This window comes from Notamacropus eugenii, chromosome 2 (assembly GCF_028372415.1).
Source record: "Notamacropus eugenii isolate mMacEug1 chromosome 2, mMacEug1.pri_v2, whole genome shotgun sequence".
Lineage (NCBI taxonomy): Eukaryota > Metazoa > Chordata > Mammalia > Diprotodontia > Macropodidae > Notamacropus > Notamacropus eugenii.
The window spans coordinates 173077133-173092923 of record NC_092873.1 but is presented as its reverse complement, the minus strand read 5'-3'; the positions used below and the strand labels follow the sequence as shown (position 1 = coordinate 173092923).

The following is a 15791-nucleotide window of genomic DNA, read 5'->3' as shown; positions in this document are numbered from 1 at the left end:
AATTGTGGTTTATGAATGGGATGGAATATTTTTGTGCCAGGAGAAATGACAAAATGGCCGGTTTCAGAGGAAACTGGAAAGATCTCGAGGAACTGATACAGGAGAATTGAGTATATCTAAGAGGGCAACAATGGCAACAACTTCATGAAGAAAAACAACCTTGAAATACTTAAGAATTCATATCAATGCAGTGACAAACTATGAGTCCAGAGGACTGAGAATTAAAGAGAATATTCCACATCCCGCTAGAGCAGCAACATACTTAAAATGCAGAATAAGACATTTGTTTTTGGACATTGGCAAGGCAGGGAGTTGTTTTGCTGGATTATGTATGTTTATGATGGAGGCTTTATTTTGGATTTTTCTTTTTAATTTGGGGGGGGTCAATGGAAGGGTGAGATAAAAATGTTTGTAAAAAATAAATAACAGATCTAAAGAATGAAAGAGAGTGACAAGACAACGAATACTTTAAGCAATTCTGGTATAGGTTGAAAGAAAGCAAGAACTGTAAAGTGGTATGGAGCTTAGCTAATTAGAGAAATAACTATATCATTGATAAGATTTTTGAGAAATAGGGGTAATAACTGAGCTCCGTGTAATGTTTTCTTGTATTCTTAATGATGGTTGCATAAATAAGATGAATTAAATGGAACCTATTCTGTGTCCATTTTGTCGCCACTGGTGATAGGAACTGAGCCACACAGGGCAAGTCAAGTCAAGAAGTATTTATTAAGTGTGTCAGGAACTGTGCTAAGCACTGCTATTAAAACAACTCTGTTTGAATACAGATTTTTGTGTTTTATCTAAACCAGACAGTCTAGATTTAACATTCCCCAAAGAAACTGCTTTTATTAGTGGCATAAACAACTGCTTGAGACTTTGATTATCCTAAATTCTGCATCATGTATCCATGCATTTCCTTAGCGCCTATCATCATAGTGTTTCTGGGAGCTCAGAGAAAGAAGTTACACTGGAATGCAAATTATGACATTACTTTCTACATCTCGCTCATTCCGTTAATAGAGGAGATGTGAGATCTGAGAAACCGTATTTATTTAAGGAACTTTAACTTTTATTTATTCCCTACACTAAAAATGTGTATTTTTTTCTTTTTTCATACCTTATTTGTAACTACCATAGTGTATTTTATATCTACCTATGAACAGCTAATAATTTATAGTGTTTTAAGGTTTGCAAAGCGCTTTAAATATGTTACCTCATTTGATTCGTTTCTTATAAAAGTCCTGTGAGGTAAATGTTCTTATACACATTTTACAGATAAGGAAATAAAGACCATGACAGATTAAGTAATTTGCCCAGTATCACACAACTGCTGTTTCAAGCAGGATTATTATTATTATTGATAACTAGAATTTTGTGTGAAGCTTTCAAGTCTACAAAGTACTTTACAAATATTATATCATTTGATCTTCACAATAATCCTGAGAGGTAGGTGCTATTATTATACCCATTTTATAGATAAGGTAACTGAGGTGAAGAGAGGTTAAGTGACTTGCCAAGTATCATACTCAGGTCTTTCTGACTCCAAGGCTAGTGTTCTATTTATTATGTTACCTAGCTACCTTACGTATGTGTATATGTATCATCAATCTGTCTATCTATCTATATTTATATATTTCAATAAGAAAAACTGATAAAAATAGCTGGTTACTTTTAAATTTTCACAGAAACTTCTTCATATTGTAGAAGAGAAGATTATGGAGGGGGTGGATTTTTATCTAGTTTTGTGTTTCTGGGACAGTTTGCATGGCTCTTTGCCTATTTACAACTTTGGCTTAGGAGCCAAAAATCTGTGGTTCTTCTCCATTCCCCTTCCTCTTTATAAAGAAAGAATGTTGGAAATCTGATATTTCATCCTCTTCTTTTTTAGAATGTGGCAGGTGGGCCTGGTAGCTTCACAGCTGTGGAGAATATGCATGACGCAGTGATCCAAAGGTCAAATGTGCTTTGCAGAATCAAAAGAGAGTAGAGAACAAATGACATGCAGGGCTATAGCCACATGGAGCAACAGCATTTGGGGTCACAATCTTATTTGGAGATACCTCTGCCCCATCTGGAAGTGTCTCCCCTGATCCCCTACAAGGCACCTGCTTCCTTAAATAGTTCTATATCCCCCAAATATTTTTTTCAGGTCCAATTAGTACAATATTCCTTCAGATCATTCTAAGAGAATTGTAGCATTATCAGGAACATGGAGGAGGCATCTGGGCTCAGAGAAGATAACGCATGTGAAGTACTCTTAAAAACTTTAAATGTTTTGTTTATTCATATTAGTTATTATTTTCATTATTAAGCCCCCTACCTTCAGAAAAGTGAATGTTGAAACCAGGGTGGGGAAGCTGAGGCCTTGAGGCCAATCTGGCCTTCTAGGTCCTTGAGTGTGACTTTTTGATTGAGTTCAAGTTTTGCAGAACAAATCCTTTCTTATTAAGGGGATTTGTCCTGTGAAGTTTGAATTCAGTCAAAGGGCTGCACTCAAGGACCTAGAAGGCCACATGTGGCCTTAAAGCCACAGGTTCCCCATTCCTGGTCAAAACCATTCAAAGAAAAGAACTATATGTTTTTGTTTTTAAGACTTCCCATGGTGGAGACATCCCAGTTTCTCTCAGAGCCCTATGGCAATGTTCAGTCAAAATACAGTCCCAAATGTTGTTCTGCCAAGTAGGTTTAAACAGCAGTCTAGTTTTGTTTAAACCACCTCAGTGGCAAACATATAACTAATCTAATTCTACAACAGAGAAAAAAAATCGATCTTTGGCAGGTAGAAAGAAAATTATAATGGAAAGCAAAAAATTATTCTATTATACACACACATATTTATGTATGTATATATACTTAGTGGAGGTTTGTTCTCTAATTTCTGAACACACAAAGTTAGAATCCTATTATTCATAGATTCCTATGATCCCAGGTTATTAGAGTTGAACAAGATCTCAGAGATTGTCTAGTTCAAATCTCTCAGTTTACAAATGGGGAAACTGAGTCCTAGGGAGGAGAAGTAACTTATCTAAGGTCTCATAGTAAGAAACAGAACTGAGAATGGACTTAGGTCTCTTGAGTCTCAAACATCTACTAGCACTACTATCACTTGAAAAAAACATGAATAACAAACTACTATAAATGTATAGCTTCGGAAAGCAGCAACTAAACTGTTCTTCCAGTCATCTTATATCAATACATCAATCATCTGTAATACAACAGCTGCTTGGTAGATAAGTCTTTGTAAGAGACCGAACCTCAGAGATTTTAGATGATTTGCTGCTCTCAGAGACAGATTTGAAACCTTGCTGGGCTCAAATTCCAGCTCCATCATTGAATATTGTACTGTGTGACCTTGGCAGATCACTAAATAATTTCAAGTCTTGGCTTCCTCATCTATAAAATGGGGAGGTAGGTGTTTGAATAAAATCAACTTTAAGGTTCCTTCCACTTCTAAGTCTATGAATCCTATGATTTTCTGGACATGTATGAGAGTTATATGGGGTCAACAGACACAGACAAATGACAAATGAAAAAATTGTTGCCTAGAGAGATCAGATAATTTCCTAAAGGGCAATCAGGTAGTGTGTAGCAGAGCTGGAATTTGGGCCTAGGTCCTCTAACTCCAAATCTGATGCTCTTTCCATTAGACCTCTGTTTTTCCTGGAGAATTTTATATAATAAAAACATTGTAGTAGGCTTAAAAATAATTTTCTAAAATACATATTCAAACACTAGTGCGATATTAATACCAAGGATTTCTAGCAATTAGTGCTGCCCATAAATGGAATGGGTTTCCTTCTGAGATTGTGAACTCTCTGTTACGGGAGATATTCAATCAATGCTTAATTGTGCTTGTTTCTGCGGAAAACATTTACATAAATGATCTACTGAAGATATTTCATTTGCACGTGGCTTGGAATGTCAAAACATTTCCCCTCTGACACAAAGAATTGCTGTACTGGAGGGCCCTGTACTAAGAGGTTGTACTGGATAATTTCCATGATCCTGTCCAACCTGAAGATTGTTTGATAAACACTATAATACTTATGAAATATTTTTAGTGGCTCACTGTTTTATAGTTATCCATTTTTGTTGAAAATCTGATCAAATAAGGTATCTCCTGTGACTCCTCAAATATTCCCTAGCTAATTCTATGGGACATTTCTGCTGATCACTGCTCAGGAGACTTTTGTTGGCCCTGTGTGTCCTTAAAATTGCCAATTAACAGGATTGGCACAGACAGAGCTTGTTATTCAGTCATACTGGCAGAATACTATTTAAAAACAAACAGTCTGTATCCTTTCGGGTTGATCTAAAAGTAGGAAGGCTATAGTAGCAATGTGAAAGGGTAAATTATTGTGGAAATCTTAAGATCGTTTTAAAACTCAGAAGAACAATAAATGGCGTCTTCTTCAGACCTTTCTCCTATGAGTATAAGTACCCTGGAGGCTGGAGATGTTTTGCTTTTCATAGTGCAAACTGCTTTGAGACTCTCAGACTAGCTGACAAGATTGACTCAAATTTATCTTAGGCATGTTATATAATTCTAAATACTGAATGGTACTTGATATTATGTATACAGAAACCGATAGCTGTTTGTCATTGAATACAATAATAGCTAATGCTGATAGAATGTGTACTATGTATCAGGCACTGTGCTAAGCATTTTATAATTATTATTTGATCTGATCCTCACAACAACCCTTGGAGGTAGGTAGTATAACTATCTCCATTTTACAGATGAGGAAACCAAGGAAAACAGGGTTAAATGACTGGGCCAGGGTCACACAGTAACTGCCTGAGGTCACATTTGATCTCAGGTCTTCTTAACTCTAGACCTGTACATATCTATGCTATATAAATGTATAATATCTGTGGAGGAGACACACAGAAATAGAGAGAGAGAGAGAGAGAGAGAGAGAGAGAGAGAGAGAGAGAGAGAGAGAGAGAGAGAGAGAGAGAGAGAGAGAGAGAGAGAGACAGAGAGAGAGAGAGAGAGAAAGAGAGAGAGAGAGAGAAAGAGAAAGAGAAAGAGTATAGATATATGGTCGTCTATAAGCATTTTGTGGAATTTTGAATCATTTTCTATCTCTGACACAAATTTGTATATTAGCAATGTTCTAAAGTTAGTTCAAGTTCTCTGTGATGCATGTGGATTTTCTTTTTCCTAATCCTAGGTCCCTCCTCTCCCCAAGAAATGTACAGTATGACCACACTGAAGCTAGATTCCAAATATAACTAGGTAAAGCTTCTCCATGGGTGTGTTGAAACTAGCTTGAATATGCTTGAGAAATTTTCAGTGTGAGCATTTATACCTTAGAAATCAGCAAACACTACAAATCAGGGGTTGATTTATTGTTTTACTGATTGTCTAGATGTAAGAAAAGTGATGGATAAAATGTAAATTAAACTTTAAAATATGTCACTTTTTCAGAGGGTTGGTTGTTAAACATTTACCAGAATACTCCCTACAACTATCCAAATGTCAATAATCTCTGATGCTTGTCTTTCTTCATTTTAATGGTCAGATCCTACTTTGCTCCTTAAGTATTCTGTTTTTAATAATCTCCTGTATTTTAAATATAAAAATGTTATATGTTCAGTGCTTAGTAGTACAAAATAAAATGTAATACACACACAGAAGCATAATGCAGAGTCCCAAGGAGGTATAAGTTTTTTCCAGCTGGGAGAGTCAGAAAAAAAGACTAATGAGGGGAAATAGTGCAAATTCCATTTTGCTAGAAAAATAAATATATGAAGATAAGTGATACAAGATAAAGCTAGAAATATAATTTGAAGTTAGTTTGAAAAGAGCATCCTTGACTAATCCTTGACTAAATCCCTGAGTAGCAATAGAGCTAACCATTGAAAGATCAGTAGGATTTCAACAGACATCAATGCGTTGCCATCAGTATGTTGTCGAAAGAGCACTGGACTTAAATTCCAGAGACTCAGGTTCACATCCCGGCTCTGACACTTAACAACTGTACTCCCATGGTCCAGCAATTTAACCTTCCTTATCTTCAGTTTTTCTCTTCTGAAAAATAGAGATAATAATATTCACACTATCAAAATCATAGCGTTATTGTCAAAAAAGTACTTGGTGAACCGTCCTAAAGCTTGGGCAATTTTAGGTTGATTTAAGAGAGAGAAAGTATCCAAGGTAAAGGAGATACCACAGTCAAAGGCACCTCTGGAATATTATATTCACTTCTGTGTACTAAATTTTAGGAAGAACATGAATATGTGGACAAATATCTAGAAAAGAGCAGCTAGCATTTTGAAGGGCCTTGAGATCATGCCACATAAAGCCCATGTCATATGAAGATCAGTTTAAAGAACGAAGGATTTTTGGTTTGAAGAGGAGAAGATTTAAGGATGACACAGTAATTATTATCAAGTATTCAAAAAGCTGTTATATGGAAGAGCGATTAGACTTGACCCCAAAAGGGAGACAGGAATCCTATGGATAAATATGACAGGGAGCCAGATTTAGATAAGCAAAATCTTTCCAAAAGTGAAGGTGAAATGGGCTGCCTTGGGAGGGATGAGGATAGTTGTTTTCTTCTCCTCACATACGGTAAACATATGTGAGGTCTTAAAGTAAAGGTTGGGTGAAATCTCCACACATGTGCTTTGTATATTTTATATGAGTGAATGTGTGGTAGTAGGAAATGTTTGGATGAATTGGGGTAGTAGTGTAAATTCCATTTTGCTAGAATAATAAAGGAGTGAAGATAAGTAATACAAGATAAATCTAGAAACATAAGTCAGTTTGAAGAGGGCATTTAACCCCTGACTAAGAATATTGGGATGGGTAAAAAATGGAAATTAGACAGAAAGATGCCCTCTGTCTATTTTTCTGAGGGCAGGACTGGGTGAAAATATAGTTAGATAGGTTCCTTTTCCTTCCTCTGTCCATACATTCCCTAGCTCCCTTCCCACCAGGCTTTGTTTGCCTGATAGCACCTCCCTTAAATCTGGACTTATTGCTTGGGGGGCCCAGAATTTAAATTCAAACTCCTGGAAACACTAATTAGTGACTCTGGTCTTTGCCCGCCTGGTTCTTATTTAGGCTGAAACCCAGGTATTGAAATGCCAGGTACAATAATTAGAAACCAAAGAGTACATCATGTTAACTGAAGGAAAATGTGTGATGATTTACGGGGAAGGCAAAAATGAGCTCTGGTCATCCTGAAAATGTGAACTCTATGTGATTGGGAGCTCACACAGAGGACATTGATTGCTAATGGAAGCATTTGACTAGGCTGAAGCTGGGCTCCAAATATAACTTGGAAAAGCTTCTCCATCGGTGTGATAGAACTAGCTTGAGTGAGCTCAGGAGAGCTGATTGTGAAATTTTCAGTGTGATTATTTATACCTTGGCAATCAGCAAACACTACAAATCTGGGCTTGATTTATTGTTATTTGATTGTTTGGAAGTAAGAAAGTGATGGATAAAATGCTGATTGAATTAAAAAATATGTCATTCTTTCTGAGGGCCAGTTCTTAAACATTTACCTCCCATCTCTATCTAAATGTCAATAGGTTTTTGGATGCTTGTCTTCATTTTAATGCTTGGATCCTACTTTGCTTCCTAAGACTAGTTAGTGTAGTCAATAGCATGTTGACAGTGGAGTTGGAAAAACAGATTTGGAATTAGAGGACCCAGGCCCAAATTTCAATGGAGTAAAGTAGAACTCGTCATACTTCACATATTTACTAGCTATGTGACTTGATCTCTCTCTGACTTTGTCTCTTCATCTGTGAAGTAGTCTCACCTTAGGGGCAGCTAGGTGGTGCAGTGGATAGAGCACCCGGGCAAGAGTCAGGAGGACCTGATTTCAAATCTCACCTCAGATACTTGACACTCACAAGCAGCGTGACCTTGGGCAAGTCACTTGACCCTAATTGCCTCATCCTGGGTCATCTCTAGTCATCCTGATGAATATCTGGTCACTGGATTCAGATGGCTCTGGAGGAGAAGTGAGGCTGGTGACCTGCAGAGCCCTCACTCACTCAAAACAAAGTCAAGTGCAAGTCATGTCATCATTTCTCTGATGGCATGGTCTTCTCCAGTAACGAAAGATGAACACACAATCTCACCTTAAATAAAGTGATCAGTTCCTTTCTTGCTTCTAAGGATACTAGTGTTTTAGAGAAATTATTTAATACTTTAATACTTTTGAGAATTTGGGGTAAAAAAAACCAAAACCTTGCTAAATGCTCTCCCAAATACAAGACTTCAGAAAAGTATAACATTTAGGTTTAGCGCTTACTTTAGGCAGTATGGGGAACCATCTCACCAGTGTCATCCACCACCTATTCTCTCCTGTCATCCTGATGTCCATAGGGGAATTAGGGAAAAGAGAATAGCTTCATTATCTTGACCCCTCAAATCTTCTGGGGGAGTTTCTGTTACAAGAGGGTCGATGGGAATTTCTACTTTGAAGTCTTTAGTGAGATTCTACTGGTTATCTACCTAGTTACAAATATGTACAGTATCTTTCTCATATATATGTATATATATATGTACGTTTATATGCATACAATAAACAAATTTAGTGTCTCTGTGTTGCCTAGCACAGTAGTGACAAATTCAGATAGAAACAGGAACCACTAAAACTGTACATAAGGATCCCTGGGGGCTGCACTTTACTTAGCTTTAAAATATATTATTATCCATGTTTTATAATTTTTTATTTTTGTTATATTGTTCCCAACTACATTTTGATCTGGTTTAGACCCCACTTGAGAGTGTTGTGGACCACATGTGAGCTGAAGGCTGTTTGACACCTCTGAGTATATTTTTAATGTTTATTCTTATATTTAATTACTCCAGGGACCTGTGAGTTCATTGGCTGGATACTCCTTTTACTGATGAAAATTAAAAGTCCTAGATCTCTCCAAACTTCTCCACACTTAGCCCTGTCTTAAGACAAGAGGTGTGCAATCCACTAGGGTCACTTCTATAACAGGATAAGACATCAAAATAGGATTTTAGTAGAAACTTTTGGTTTTGAATTATATTATTATGAATCAATGTTAAATGATATGTTCTTTCCATTTATATTGTTGTAGTCATCCTACATATTTTTTCATTATTGTTCATTTCACTTTCTGTCAGTTATGTAAATCATTTCATGTTTCTCTATATTCATAATTGTTATTTCTTAAAGCACAGCAGTATTTTATTACAGTCATTTACCATATTTTTTAGCGATTCCCTCAAGTGAGCATCTACTTTAAAGTTTTACTACCTCAAAAAGTGTTTCTATATTCAAATTATCTCCTTTTTAGTCATATTGGGAGGCCATGAATTCAATTCAAATATTTTGCCATTCTTTATTCAGACATTTTTGAAATTCCTCTTATATATTGCTTTCAGAGCCTGGGTCACAGTCTTTTGCTTATTCTTAGTCGTAACAAATCATTCTGTGAAGACAGATTTGATTCTGAAAATCATTTGGGACCAAGTTTAGTTAAGAAGACTGGTGATGATTAAATTTGGCTCCACAAATCTTTTGGCAATTTCCAAAATCAAATATTCTGTAAAGAATGAAGATTTTCTGAGGGGCAGAGCCAAGAGGGCAGAGTAGAAGGATGGACCTGTAGAAACTCTCCCCCCATAGTCCGTAAAATACCTGTAAAAAATTACTCTAAACAAATTCTACAGCAGAAGAAACCACAAAATGGCAGAGTGAAAGAGATTTCCAGTCCAAGACAGCCTGGAAGGTCAACTGAAAAGGTCTATTTTGCTGGCTCAGAGCAGAGCACAAGTTAGCCTTAGCCACACAGAATGGACAGGACTAGAGCAGGCTTTAGGGCATGGAATCATGGGTAGCAGCTCAGGTTCCCAGATTTCTCAACCCACAAATACCAAAGATAGCTTCAAAGATCAGTAAGAAAACTCTTTCACCTGGGTGAGAGGGGAGTGTCATCTGGCCCTGGCCCCAGGGCAGCAGCAGCCACTGTGACAGCAACCACTTTTGGAGCCCTTGGCCTAAAGACCTTGGGGGAATCAAATGGCTGATCTGGGTCTCAGTTCCAAGTGGCAGTCTTGGGATGAGGAGAAACTCTGGCATGGTGGAGCTGGTGGTAACTGTAGAGAGGGAATCCTACTCACAGATCCTAGGCAGGTAAAAATGTTTGTGGCTGCTCATAGAACAGAGTGCAGGCCAGGAGAGGAGTAGCTCCTCTCCCTTGATTGTACAACCTTGGAGGAACTGAGAATTTACAGTTCCAGTTGACAAAGCACTCAAAAGTCAAGTAACTGGCTGGGAAAATGTCAAAAAATGGAAAAAAAATAAGATTATAGAAGGTTACTTCCTTGGTGAGCAGGTATTTTCTTCCATCCTTTCTGATGGGGAAGAAAAATTCTTACCATCAGGGAAAGACATAGAAGTCAAGGTTTCTGTATCCCAAACATCCAAAATAAATATTCAATGGGCTCAGACCATGGAAGAGCTCAAAAAGGAATTTGAAAATCAAGTTAGAGAGGTGGAAGAAAAACTGGGAAGAGAAATGAGAGAGATGTAAGAAAAGCATGAAAAGCAGGTCAACACCTTGCTAACGGAGGCCCAAAGAAATGCTCAAGAAAATAACACCTTTAAAAATAGACTAACTAAAATGGCAAAAGAGGTCCAAAAAGTCAATGAGGAGAGGAATGCTTTAAAAAGCAGAACTGGCCAATGGAAAAGGAGGTTCAAAAGCTTATTGAAGAAAATAGTTCTTTAAACATCAGAATGGAAGTCCAACTTAAAATACAGATGAGGGAACGAATTAATACTGAAATGAAAATTGTTCTTAAATTCTTTTTTTTTAAAAAGGAAATTGACCTGTAGGCTTGAAGCAGTCCAATGTCCAGATGTTGTGGTGGCACCCAAAGAAGTTGAAAAGAAGCAAACCGTGAATGTTTCAATTACTCCTAGGTAAAGAGTCCTCCTTATCAATCTTTCAGGATGCCAGCCTGCTGCTGAAGGTTACTCTATAATACTTAAAGGGCAACAGCAACAAGTAGCACAATTTTCAACTATTTGCCAGAGTGTGAATAAATATAGAAATCACTGGAAATCACAACATTTGGATAACAATGTCAACATGCCAAAATCTGGAGATGAAGAAGGCTGGAAAAAATTTTGTCTGGGTAAAGGGTTATATACTGAAACATCTGTTGCAACAGCCACAGGTGAAAATCCAGGAATAGACTATGTGCAGATTGGGTTTCCTTCTTTGCTTAGTATTGCCGGCGTGATGAATCAGGCAACAATAACTAGTGTCCTAGAGTACCTGATTAACTGGTTTAGAGAAAAAAACTTTACACCTGAATTGAAAAGATGTGTTAGCTTCTCTTGAAAAACCATTATTACCTGAAGCTCATTCATTAATTAGGCAACTTGCAAGAAGATGCTCTGAAGTAAGATTCTTAGTGGAGAGTAAAGAAGATGAGTGAGAACCTGTTTTGAATTTATTAATCTGTTTGGTGAGCAGGTATTTTGATCAGCATGATCTCACTGATGAACTATCTTGATATAAAAATAGTCTGCAATAATAGAATACTTGTGATATAAAAGAAATGAGCAAAATTACACCTCTTTGCAAGGTAAATAAAGGCAGGTTTCATCAAAATTTCAGTGTTGTGTAAGAATCTTAAATTTGATATCTGTTACTGAAATTGATGTCCACAGAAAGCTCAATGTCTTGTTTTAAAAGACTAAAGTGACTAGGTGGTATGTTACACAGTCAGCAATTAGTTTTGCTCAAAAATGTCTCCAATTACAAACCTTTCAGAAAGATTAAAAGTCATTCAGTAAGTGAAATGGCTTGTATAAGAACCTTTTTAAAGCAACAAAACATTTTATTAAGTTCTTAAATAATGAATGCTGAAGATATTTGGTAGAAATAAGTTTTAAATTCCTTTTGCTGGAAGTGAGATTTGGATTTTGAATTCAAATTCTTGTAGAAGTGAATGTTAAGAACTGACAATATACTAAAAAAGAATGAAGGTTTTCTACCATTAGAAATATTCAGAGGAATATTCAGTTCTGAAAATAATTCGAAAAGAGATGTTCCAAAATGATAGCAATGTTGGAATAAGTGAGGCCTCCCAAGGTGACCACTTTGAGGGAGACAGCATTGAGGAAGTATGATTTCTGGTATATTTATATGTTAAAAAAAGTTTAAAAAAATCATTTTATTACTTTTGATTCCTAATGTCACACATGTCTTTTATAATTAAAAACATTTTGAGTTTCCCATAGCTCCACCCTCAGGCAGTGGCCCGAAGAAGCCACATTGAGCAGGTGGCAGGAGTACTCACAGCAGCCCCTACAGCAGCCCAAGACCATTGCTGGATCGTAAAAACCCCTGGGGGCACTGAGGGAGCTGGTCTTTTGTCTCACACTGAATGGTGGCCCCACCCCCACAGTTTGACAGAATCCCCCCCCCCCTGCCCCCCCCAACAGTGCTAGCTTGGCAGAACTGGAGGTCAGGTGCGGGTGGAGAGGAAACTCTGCTAAGACACAAAAATCCTTCCCTGAGCCCAGCCCAGTACATGCTTGACTGTGCCACCTTGGAAGAACTGATATCTTACAGGTCCCCAGAGTATACCCTGCTCTTGACAAAGGACCCAAAAGTCAAGTAACTAGTTGGGAAAATGCCCAAAAAAGGGAAAAAAAATAAGACCATAGAAGGTTACTTCTTGGTGAACAGATATCTCCTCCCACCCTTTCTAATGAGGAAGAACAATGCTTACCATCAGGCAAAGACATAAAAGTCAAGGCTTCTGTATCGCAAACATCCAAAATAAATATTCAATGGGCTCAGGCCATGAAAGAGCTCAAAAAGGATTTTGAAAATCAAGTTAGAGAGGTGGAGGAAAAACTGGGAAGAGAAATGAGAGACATGCAAGAAAAGCATGAAAAGCAGGTCAATATCTTGCTAAAGGAGACCCAAAAAAATGCTGAAGAAAATAACACCTTGAAAAATAGGCTGACTCAATTGGCAAAAGAGGTTCAAAAAGCCAATGAGGAGAAGAATGCTTTCAAAAGCAGAATTAGCCAAATGGAAAAGGAGATTCAAAAGCTCACTGAAGAAAATAGTTCTTTCAAAATTAGAATGGAACAGATGGAGGCTAATGACTTTATGAGAAACCAAGAAATCACAAAACAAAACCAAAAGAATGAAAAAATGGAAGATAATATGAAATATCTCATTGGAAAAACAACTGACCTGGAAAATAGATCCAGGAGGGACAATTTAGAAATTATGGGACTACCTGAAAGCCATGATCAAAAAAAGAGCCTAGACATCATCTTTCATGAAATTATCAAGGAAAACTGCCCTGAGATTCTACAACCAGAGGGCAAAATAAGTATTCAAGGAATTCACCAATCACCTCCTAAAAGAGATCCAAAAAGAGAAACTCCTAGGAACATTGTGGCCAAATTCCAGAGTTCCCTGGTCAAGGAGAAAATATTGCAAGCAGCTAGAAAGAAACAATTCAAGTATTGTAGACGTACAATCAGGATAACACAAGATCTAGCAGCTTCCACTTTAAGGGATCAAAGGGTGTGGAATATGATATTCCAGAAGTTAAAAGAACTAGGACTAAAACCAAGAATCACCTACCCAGCAAAACTGAGTGTAATACTTCAGGGGGAAAAAATGGTCTTTCAATGAAATAGAGGACTTTCAAGCATTCTTGATGAAAAGACCAGAGCTGAAAAGAAAATTTGACCTTCAAACACAAGAATCAAGAGAAGCATGAAAAGGCAAACAGCAAAGACAAATCATAAGGGACTTACTAAAGTTGAACTGTTTACATTCCTACATAGAAAGACAATATTTGTAACTCTTGAAACTTTTTTCAGTATCTGGGTAGTTGGTGGGATTACACACACACACATACACACACACACACACACAGAGCACAGGGTGAATTGAATAGGATGACATCATATCTTAAAAAAAAGAAATTAAGTGGTGAGAGATAAATATATGGGGAGGAGAAAGGGAGAAATGGAATGGGGCAAATTATCTCTCATAAAAGAGGCAAGCAAAAGACTTTCCAGTGGAGGGAAAAAGAGGGGAGGTGACAGAAAAACATGAAGCTTACTCTCATCATATTTGACTAAAGGAAGGAATAAAATGCACACTCATTTTGGTATGAAAACCTATCTTACAATACAGGAAAGTGGGGGAGAACGGGATAAGCCAGGTGGGGGGGATGGTGGAAGGGAGGGCAGTGGGAGGAGGGAGCAATTTGAAGTCAACACTCTTGGGGAGGGACAGGATCAAAAGAGAGAAAAGAAGCAATGGGGGGCAGGATAGGATGGAGGGAATTATAGATAGTCTTACACAACACAACTATTATGGAGGTCATTTGCAAAACTACACAGATTTGGCCTATATTGAATTGCCTGCATTCCCAAAGGGTGGGGAGGGAGGGATGGGAAGAAGTTAGAACTCAAAGTTTTAGGAACAACTGCTGAGTATTGTTCTGCAACTAGGAAATAGAAATACAGGTAATGGGGTATAGAAAGTTATCTTGCCCTACAGGAAAAAAGAGAAGATGGGGATAAGGGAAGGGAGGGATGTTAGAAGGGAGGGCAGATTGATGATAGAGATAATTAGAATGCTTGGTGTTTTGGGGTGGGGGGAGGGGAGAAATGGGGAGAAAATTTGGAACCCAAAATTTTGTGGAAAGGAATGTTGAAAACTTAAATAAATAAATTTAAACAAAATTAAAAAAAACATTTTGAGGGGCTGTAATGACCTAATTTTATCATAGTTAGGGGATAGTCATTATCACACTAAAACTTCATTTATCTAGCATTGTCAGAAAGGAGGTGTTCTACTTGCAGTTCAAGATAAATGAAACTTTGCCTTTTTAAAATGCTGACACTTAAAAAAAAGTTTTGACAGGAATCTTTGTGAAACCTACTCTATAGCATCCTAACCTTCTTTAATGGATAATGCTGAGCCTAGCTGAGCCTTTCGTTGATGACTCAGGCTTGGTGTTCTGAAAATTACTGTACTTTGCAGTAATCCAGATCTACCTCTGCTTTTTTCCCTTTTCTGCCTCCTCCCTCAATGCCAGCTGTCATTACTTCTTCTATCAACCCACCTGCTTCTAACAACCCTCTTACCTTCTTTCTTTCTAAAGTTACTCTGGAAACTGGATACTTAGATTGTTAAGAACTACATATTAAATAAAGGCTGCTGATGTTCTGACAAGGAAAACAGATTTAGTGCCAGGGTCTGGTGATAAGCTATTTGGGTTCCTTTTTTTCAGTTGTAATTCAGGACTGTTTTCTGAAGAGTTGAGGTTGTTAAGAAACTGACCACTTAAATAAGTGGGATCATTGTTAATATTGCTGTTGATAACAACTATTCCTAATAGCTCCTGGCCTGAAACAGCTTCTTTTTCTGTATTTTCATAGAATCTTCTGTTGGAATTATCGTTTGGGTACTCTATAGAATACGAAGGCTTTGCAGGGGAGGATAGCTGTTGCGGCTGTAGGGCATGCTGCTGCATTATACTCTACCGATTAGGTACTCATGCCACATCACTATGCTGCAGCCAATCTAACGTACCATGATGCAGTACAAACTCTGCCAGTTAGCACTGTTCATTGTGGTTAATCTCCAGTAGCATAGACCCCTGTAGCTAAATCAATCATAGGTATTGATTATTACACAGACAAGGCTTCTCAAGCTTTTCTGAATCCTTCCCATTCTCATGGCACAATAATGTGGCAAATAATAATTCCAAGAGACAAAGTTTC

General features: G+C 37.4%; 1 pseudogene; it reads left to right on the top strand.

Annotated features, from left to right (window-relative positions):
- Positions 1-902: 902 nt before the first annotated feature.
- Positions 903-11505, top strand: LOC140522886 (gem-associated protein 2 pseudogene; annotated as a pseudogene).
- Positions 11506-15791: the final 4286 nt, after the last annotated feature.